Source organism: Macrobrachium nipponense, chromosome 1 (genome assembly GCF_015104395.2).
Source record: "Macrobrachium nipponense isolate FS-2020 chromosome 1, ASM1510439v2, whole genome shotgun sequence".
Lineage (NCBI taxonomy): Eukaryota > Metazoa > Arthropoda > Malacostraca > Decapoda > Palaemonidae > Macrobrachium > Macrobrachium nipponense.
The window spans coordinates 87187162-87194919 of NC_087200.1; the positions used below are offsets into that span (position 1 = coordinate 87187162).

The 7758-nt window shown below is 36.5% G+C and overlaps 1 long non-coding RNA gene across 1 annotated transcript in view; it reads left to right on the plus strand.

The window, feature by feature from the left end:
* LOC135219433 (uncharacterized) overlaps nt 1-7340 on the plus strand; it is a 116394-nt gene extending 109054 nt beyond the window's left edge. The window contains exon 3 of the long non-coding RNA XR_010315436.1: nt 6701-7340. This is a non-coding gene — a long non-coding RNA (uncharacterized LOC135219433). The remainder of the gene's footprint in view (nt 1-6700) is intronic.
* Nucleotides 7341-7758: the final 418 nt, after the last annotated feature.

Here is a 7758-nt window from a genome sequence, read left to right on the forward strand (position 1 = left end):
CATACAGATAGTACATGAAATGCTTCACCCCCAGACTATCGCAAGACCTTCTCTCTCTATAGCAGAGTATTTTCGCTCACGTTCCAATAGTTTCTTACTTGCATAGGCCACTGGCGTGGGTAACCATTATAGTACTGGAAAAGAACAGCTCCTAGACCAGTAGAAGGTACATCTGTCCTTAATCAGGAATCTTAAGGATTGGAGGTTTAGTTAACATCAACTTCAAATTTTCAAACGCTGTCTTAGCCGTTTCTAACAGTTCAAAAGGTTCCTTTAATTGTTTTGCAAGGTAGCTTGTTAAGGTTAAAGTTTTATCTGCCAACTCTGGTAAAAATCAACGTTAAAAATTTAGAGCCTAAAAAACTTCTTAACAATTTTTTATGTGGACAAGAAATTTCTTGTATATCATTTAGTTTATCACTGAGTGGTGTAATATTATTACGACCAATCTTTAAACCCAGATAGCAAATTTCCTCAAAAGCCAAAAAACACTTACCAAGTTTAGCTGTTAACCCATGCTTTCCAAGACTTAACAAAACTGACCTGACATCCTTCAAATGATTAAACCAGTCTTTGGAAGCTACAAAAATATCGTCGAAATAAAATACAACATTCTCATTCTTTGCTAGAACCATCCTCATTAATCTGATATAAGTAGCCGGAGCAGTTAATAATCCGAATGGCATCCTTTTATATTGCATAAGACCAAAATTAGTAGGAAAAGCTGTTTACCTATGACTGCTCTCTGTTAGTGGAACCTGACGATATGCTTTCGTTATATCAATCTCAGTAGTATATTGAACCTTACTAAACTTGTAGAGGTTCTCTTCCAATGTTGGCATAGGCTCAGCATCTTTGTCTGAAATACTGTTTAAAGAATGAAAATCAATGACCAACATATAGGTGTTATCGGGCTTCCGTATCATAACAGGAGGGGATGAATAAGATGATGAAGGTTCAATAATTCCGAGTTCAAGCAGTGATTTTATCTCCTTGTCAAATTAATTCCTTAAATGTAAAGGAATTGGGTAACATTTTTTCGAGAATTGCTCATGTAGCTATATCTTTGTGGTGCTCTATTCTAGTGGTAGATCCTGGAATGTCAGAAAAAACATCAGAAAATTCATGAACTAGCTTCGAAATGTCTTCCTGGATATCTCTGGATAATTCTGGATTAACATTTACTTTAGTTTCTTCAGGCTCTACCACAACAATTTCAGGAGAAAAGTCTCCCTCTTCTTCAATAACACATACTTTATGCACCTGAAATTCTGTTCCTAGTTCATCAGGCCAAACATCATCTGCAACGTGAAGATTATAGGCCGTAACACGTCTGAAATACTTCTTTAAATATTTATGTGAAACAGCTTGATTTTACCTTTAACATCTACATAATAATCAACATTTCCTTTTCTTCCTGTAACTTTGTAAGGTCCACTCCAAGTCATCTGTAATTTATTATTGGATACAGGTAAAAGAACAAGAACTTCATCACCAACCTTGAGATTACATTTACCAGTCTTAAGATCAAAGTAAGTTTTGTATTTTTGAGAGGATATCTCCATGTTATGTTTAGCGACTTCAGCCGATTCAGCTAACCTTTCCCATAATTCGAAAACGAAATTATAGCTGCTAACAATGTCTTCAGTTAAATCAGGTTTAGCCCTCAATTCGTGCAAAACAGCTATGTGGCCACGTACTTGGTGTCCATACAACAATTCAAATGGGGAAAATCCTAGACTGTCACTAGGTAGTTCTCTCATTGCAAACAGTGCTATACCAATCTCTGGGTTTCAGAAAACATAGCTTCCTTAAAATTGCTTTCAGCGTGGCATGTTCTCTCTCTATCCTTCCATTGCAGGCAGGATGGTAAGGTGTGGTAAATAAAGGTTCAACTCCAATCAACCTGTGAATTTGAAACATGAGATCTGAAATAAACTGAGGACCTCTGTCCGTTAATACCTCTTTAGGAATTCCAACCCTAGCAAAAATAGATATCATGGTTTCGGCAATATCAATGGATGCGATATTTTTCAAGGGTACTGCTTCTGGGAAACTTGAAGCATAAACTACAAGGGTCAGTATATACTTATGACCTTCTGAAAAAAGGTGTAGATATAACTGGTATCTTTTCCAAAGGAACAGGCTTCACCTAACCTCTGGCTGAGGTCCTTTGGCATACACCACAAGATTGACAAAATTTGCTTATGTCCTGAGTCATACCTGGCCACCAAAACTTACTTAAAATTTTCCTGTAAGTCTTCCTGTGGGAAAAATGTCCTGCTACCGGAATTTCATGAGAGGCCTTAAGAACAGTAGGCCTACACTTCTCAGGAACCACCAATACCTTATTGTCAATTTGAGTTTTATTGGGAGACATCATAACTTTTCTGAAAAGTAGATCATTTTCACATACATATTTTATAACTAAACCATCTTTTCCACAAACCTCTGTAGAGTTATAGTATTGCTCCCAATATTTAGTTAAAGTTGGGCAAGTATGTTGTGCTTGCTTAAATTCTGAGAATGACAGATTTACATTTGCTAATTCAGATACAACCAGTGGATGAGAAACTTCTCTCCTAAAACCTGTTCTTGTAACAGCCCTTACATGTGTATGTTGTGGAATGTCACACTCTAATACTGACATAGGAGCAACACCTGCAATATTACCCAATAATACAGTACAATATTTGATGGGGGCTCTGACTGCTTCAACCCATCCAGTAAATACAGAATTAATATAAAACTTAACAATAGGAAAATGGTCTTCTCTACCAAGGTAATCAATCAATATTGCAAAAGTGAGGTTCTTACCCTTACGTAAACTTACTACATCTTCAGAAACTATTACACCAGTACAACCTGTGTCGTCTCGAAGAATGGTAGAAACATGTTTTCCATTAATAGTACCAGATATCATTGGCCCATTCACTCCATTATGAGATAATACATTTTTGGCTTCATGGGAAGCTACAACCTTTGGACAATTTGCTTTAAAATGATTTTCATCCCCACAAATAAAACATTTTCTTAAGGTTTTACATTGAGTACGTCTAGTCACAGCATTGCCCTCTTTAGTCTATGTTTTTACACTTTCATTCTTAATGTCAGCCTTATTAACAGTAGTCTTTGAACCCGATTTAGGATAAAGTTTTCTAGCTGAAGCATAATTATCTGCTAACCTAGAAATTTCTTCTGGCGTTTCTGGGTTTCTTTCCTTAATATATAATCTCATTTCTGATGAAATAGAAGGCATAAATTGATCCACAACTATAAGTTTTCGAACTCCCTCAAAAGATTTTCCAAACTTCGTACTGTCATACCAACGGTCAAATAGCCTGAAAAGGGAAAACATGAACTGTTCATAATTCATATCAGTTCCAATACGAGTACTCCTGAAATCCTTTCGATATTGGTGTGGATTTTTTCCAAAACCCTTTAGCAAAGCTGCTTTAAGACTAACATAATCGGAGATCACGGTTTCATCAAGAGAAGTAAATATGGTCAAAGCCCTACCTTGAAGTAAAGATCCTAGCTTTACAGCCCAAATTGTTTTTTCCCATTTAAGCAGTTCAGCAATCATTTCAAATCTCTGTATATAAGCAGTAACATCCTCCCCATCTTTATATGGTAATGGTCTAGTCTAGTTAGATCCAAGGTCACCGTTACTGGTCCTGACTGGGTATTACATCGAATTTGTGCTAATGCCAAATCATGATCCCTGTTTCTGATCTTCCTCCCTCTCTATTTTCATTTTCCCTAATTGTCGCGTATCACATCTTTCCTCTCTCTCCCTAGCTTCCCTATCTCTATCTCTGGCTTCTCTTTCTTTCATTTCTATGAACTGAAAGAGTTGCTCCCCATGTAATCCAAGACCTTTACCTTTCTCTTCCCAAAAACTAAAGGACTCCATTGCGAATATGAACCATTTTCCAATTCGGTACGAGTTACAATGCACACAACTTCCAGTAAACTATAAACTGGTCATTTACACTGCCCAAACTTCATACCTGTAGTACAATGCTAAACAAATGTACTAATAAATTGCAATCTGCAACAAGTAGCCTTCTTCAGGACCCTGCCTCTCAGTATCCTACGAACTCATTGACTTTGCACAATTACACAGATATCCTCTAAATCATACACCTTCAGTGCCTATTCAAATATTTCCTTAACACTGATCACCTCATCAACTTGCTAATTGTGAACTGAATATGTAAACAGATCCTGGCAAGTATCGCCACAATATGTCAAGGATATTCAATTAAAATTAAATTTCAGGTAATTTGGACAAGGGACAGACACAACCACTGAAAATACCTTTATTACAATCATTTTTAACACAAACTTTAGAAATACCCTTCATCACTTATCCTAATTACACAAGAAAATTAGTTTAATGACATCAGTACCCTAGGCCAAAGCATGCTTATCATCACTTTCATCAACAACTCGACATTTGAATATTAACACAAAAAACCTTAACGGCATATCATATCAGTAACTAGTCGTCCAGTGGTATATCCTTATCAGTGAAATCATTCCTACTTCAGGCACTTCTGGCTATTAATTAACAGCTTGCAGTGGCGCTACTGCAGAACACAAGCCACTATGTTGGGCATCACACATTGGGCTAGTGCATAAAGTAGGCCAGGTGGGGTTGTCAACCAGAACAAACGATTCCCAAAACATAATTCTCCCGATACAGTTCCCTTAACAAGATCTCCTAGTTCACCAACAGGAGAAGCAACTGACTGCTAAGCCACTAACGCCATCTATTGCCCAGAGTATAAATATTTCCCTTACACTCGCCACATACATATACTTTCCATGGAAAATGAATACGATCGGAATCACGATGTCCACAATGAGGTTAATCAATTAATCATGGCCTTCATTGGACACTTCATTTTAGGTAGTCTTATCCGATAGATTCCCATTCATAAGATGCACTCAGACCGACAAAATGTAAACAAATACAATAATCTAGAAATAACCTTAACATCTAATTTCCAAAGATTTCAAAAAATTATTTCATAGCTGTGAAATATTAGAAAAGTCGACCTATTTATTAAGCAGAATATAATTCATTGTATTGACATTTATATAAAGTTGCAAAAAAACATCAACAGAAAATGCACAACGAACGTTTCAGAATGCTACCACAATCGCAATCTGGTGCGTCTCTATGTATAAACTGGTAAAAATACTGGAAATTTTCGGCTACAAAACAATGACATACTTTCCTTAAATCCATTGCGCTAAACTCAACTGCCTTAACTTGGCACTGTTCCGCATTTTCAAACATACCTATCTGACTTTTCCTACTTCTAATGATGACATAAAACTGATCTTTCTTAAACACCTTAATTAAGGATACATAACATTAATCATAGCTTTCTATAAAGACTAACAGACTGATATTCTTTCAGACTGTTTCAATTGGAAAAATCTAATGGCTACTACACTATTTGCAATGAAAAGATATCCTACTAGCCAAGACCTAAAATAATACTAAATTAAGTTTCTTTAGCTTACACAGACTCCGATAGATACCATTTCACGTTTCAAATAGAGGGGTGCGATTCCTGAATCATTTAGCATTTTGAATAAACGGATCGATTACTTCACACTGTTCGATGTGACAAACTTACATACAGATGGGAAAACTGCACTCTCTTCCACTGACAAACAATTCAATTGGAAATCTCACGTAGTAATCTCTTCTAAAGAAATAACATCGCCTTTAACTTTAATGTCATAAAACAATTGCAACCTGAATTCATCAATCACTCAGCACATGATAGAGGGACACTATCTTTTCTTACCAGTGAGATTAAACTGTGACACTTGTTGACATATTAATTTTTCACAACTCTAAAATGAAAGCCGTCACTCACTGATATCCTATCTAAGAAACTAATTTACTTATCGTCGAGTTTTTCCTCTGAGTACGACGTTGTCTTCGCAACTACTCTTCTTCTTGGCTTTTAGGTCTCGTCAGAACTTGCTCTCTATCTTGACATGACCGCTGATGCAACCCAAGGGAAGCCGTGCTTGTATGATGACATATCTCCAAATGAGAGAGCAACTTGACATGAATGACAGTAACGGGAAAACGCAATCACAATAACTGCGTGGTGTCCATGCAGTAAGCATGACCTTGTTAACGAAGGAGTACAATCAATATCAATAACGAAAAAGCCATGATCGACTAGCATTTCAACCATCAAAATAATAACATGAAACTACGTATTATTAATCTAATTAAGCTGAAAGAGAGGACCTCTCACTGAATATATCTTAACGGGCTAAAACATATACTCAATGACTTATTATTAAACATAACATGAGAGGCTACAAGAATTTTACATAGTGCCTTTCTATTAAACATGTCTCGAGAGGCTGAACCATTTACACATCGGCTTATCATTATCTTGAGAGGTTAAAATATTCACACATCGTGTCTTGTAATTAACGATTCTTGAGGAGCTACAACATTTAAGCCTCGTGTCTTTTCTGGGGGTAAAAAGGGAGGGGAGGGGAGGGGAGGGCAGCAGGTTGAATAAGATTAGGAAATCAAATGGAAAAGAGTTGCTATAAACTCAAGAATACACTAATCTCACAATCATCTTTGCTATAAGGTAATGAATTGCGTGATCATGAAACTGTTTCTAAAATATTTTTCCGATTTCAGAATAATGCTTCAAGAACATCAAGAGTCAACTTCCATAAAATTATGAAGGGGAGACGCAGTTGCTTAAACATGTGCCTCTCCCCACTCAGAGGAGAATAATACGTGATAGTGTCAGCTGAGCTCCTTCAAGCACCAAAAGAGATGAAAAACATGGCTCAATAGGATGAGAACAATCTGGCGGATGGCTCAAGATGACTGCAGATTTGTAAAAGTGCAAGCACAGGAGCCATGAGGGACAACGCATGGCTTTGGAGGCGATGATGGTATTGTCATTAAATATATATTGAGCGTATCAAACATTAACACAGTTTCAAAGGCTAAAACATTATGCATCATGTCACACACATTATATGCATCTTGAGTAATTAAATCAAATACGCACCGTGTCCCGTCACTAAATATATCTTAGAAGTTTAAAACATTTACAAAACATGTCTTGTCAGTATCTATATCTTGAGAGTCAAAAATATGTATAAAGCACGTCGTTATTATGTATGTATGTATGTATATGTATATGTATATGTATATGCATGTGTAAATATGTATTTGTGTGTCAAACTATAATTTGAAAGGTCATAATAATGTTACATCATGTCTTGTAAATGAAGATACCTTGAAATGTTATGTGATTTTTACTTCTCCTACACGTCACCTCCAATGAAACAGTAAAACGAAGAGCTTCCAATTAAACAGTAAAACGAAGAGCTATCTTATAAACGTAAGCTTCGATCATCTAAAAGAAATATTTCATCACTTGGAATTGAAGGCCAGCCATTTATAAAAGCGTGCAATGTCTGACACATAACGTGAAAGATATAAAAAGACGTGACTTCAGAACGCGAGGGCCCCCTGTCACCCTTTAAATGACATTAAGTGGAAGAAACCGTCCTCGTCCAAAGCAGTCTTCGTCCCAATCAAACAAATCCAATTCCGCTGATTGGGCTTCATCGCAGGAAAAACGATGTGTGTACGTACAAGTCTCATGTTATTTCATTGCTATCGTCTGCTATTTTGCAAGGCCAAAAGATGAACCTAGATTTGTTTTTAAAGCACCTAAT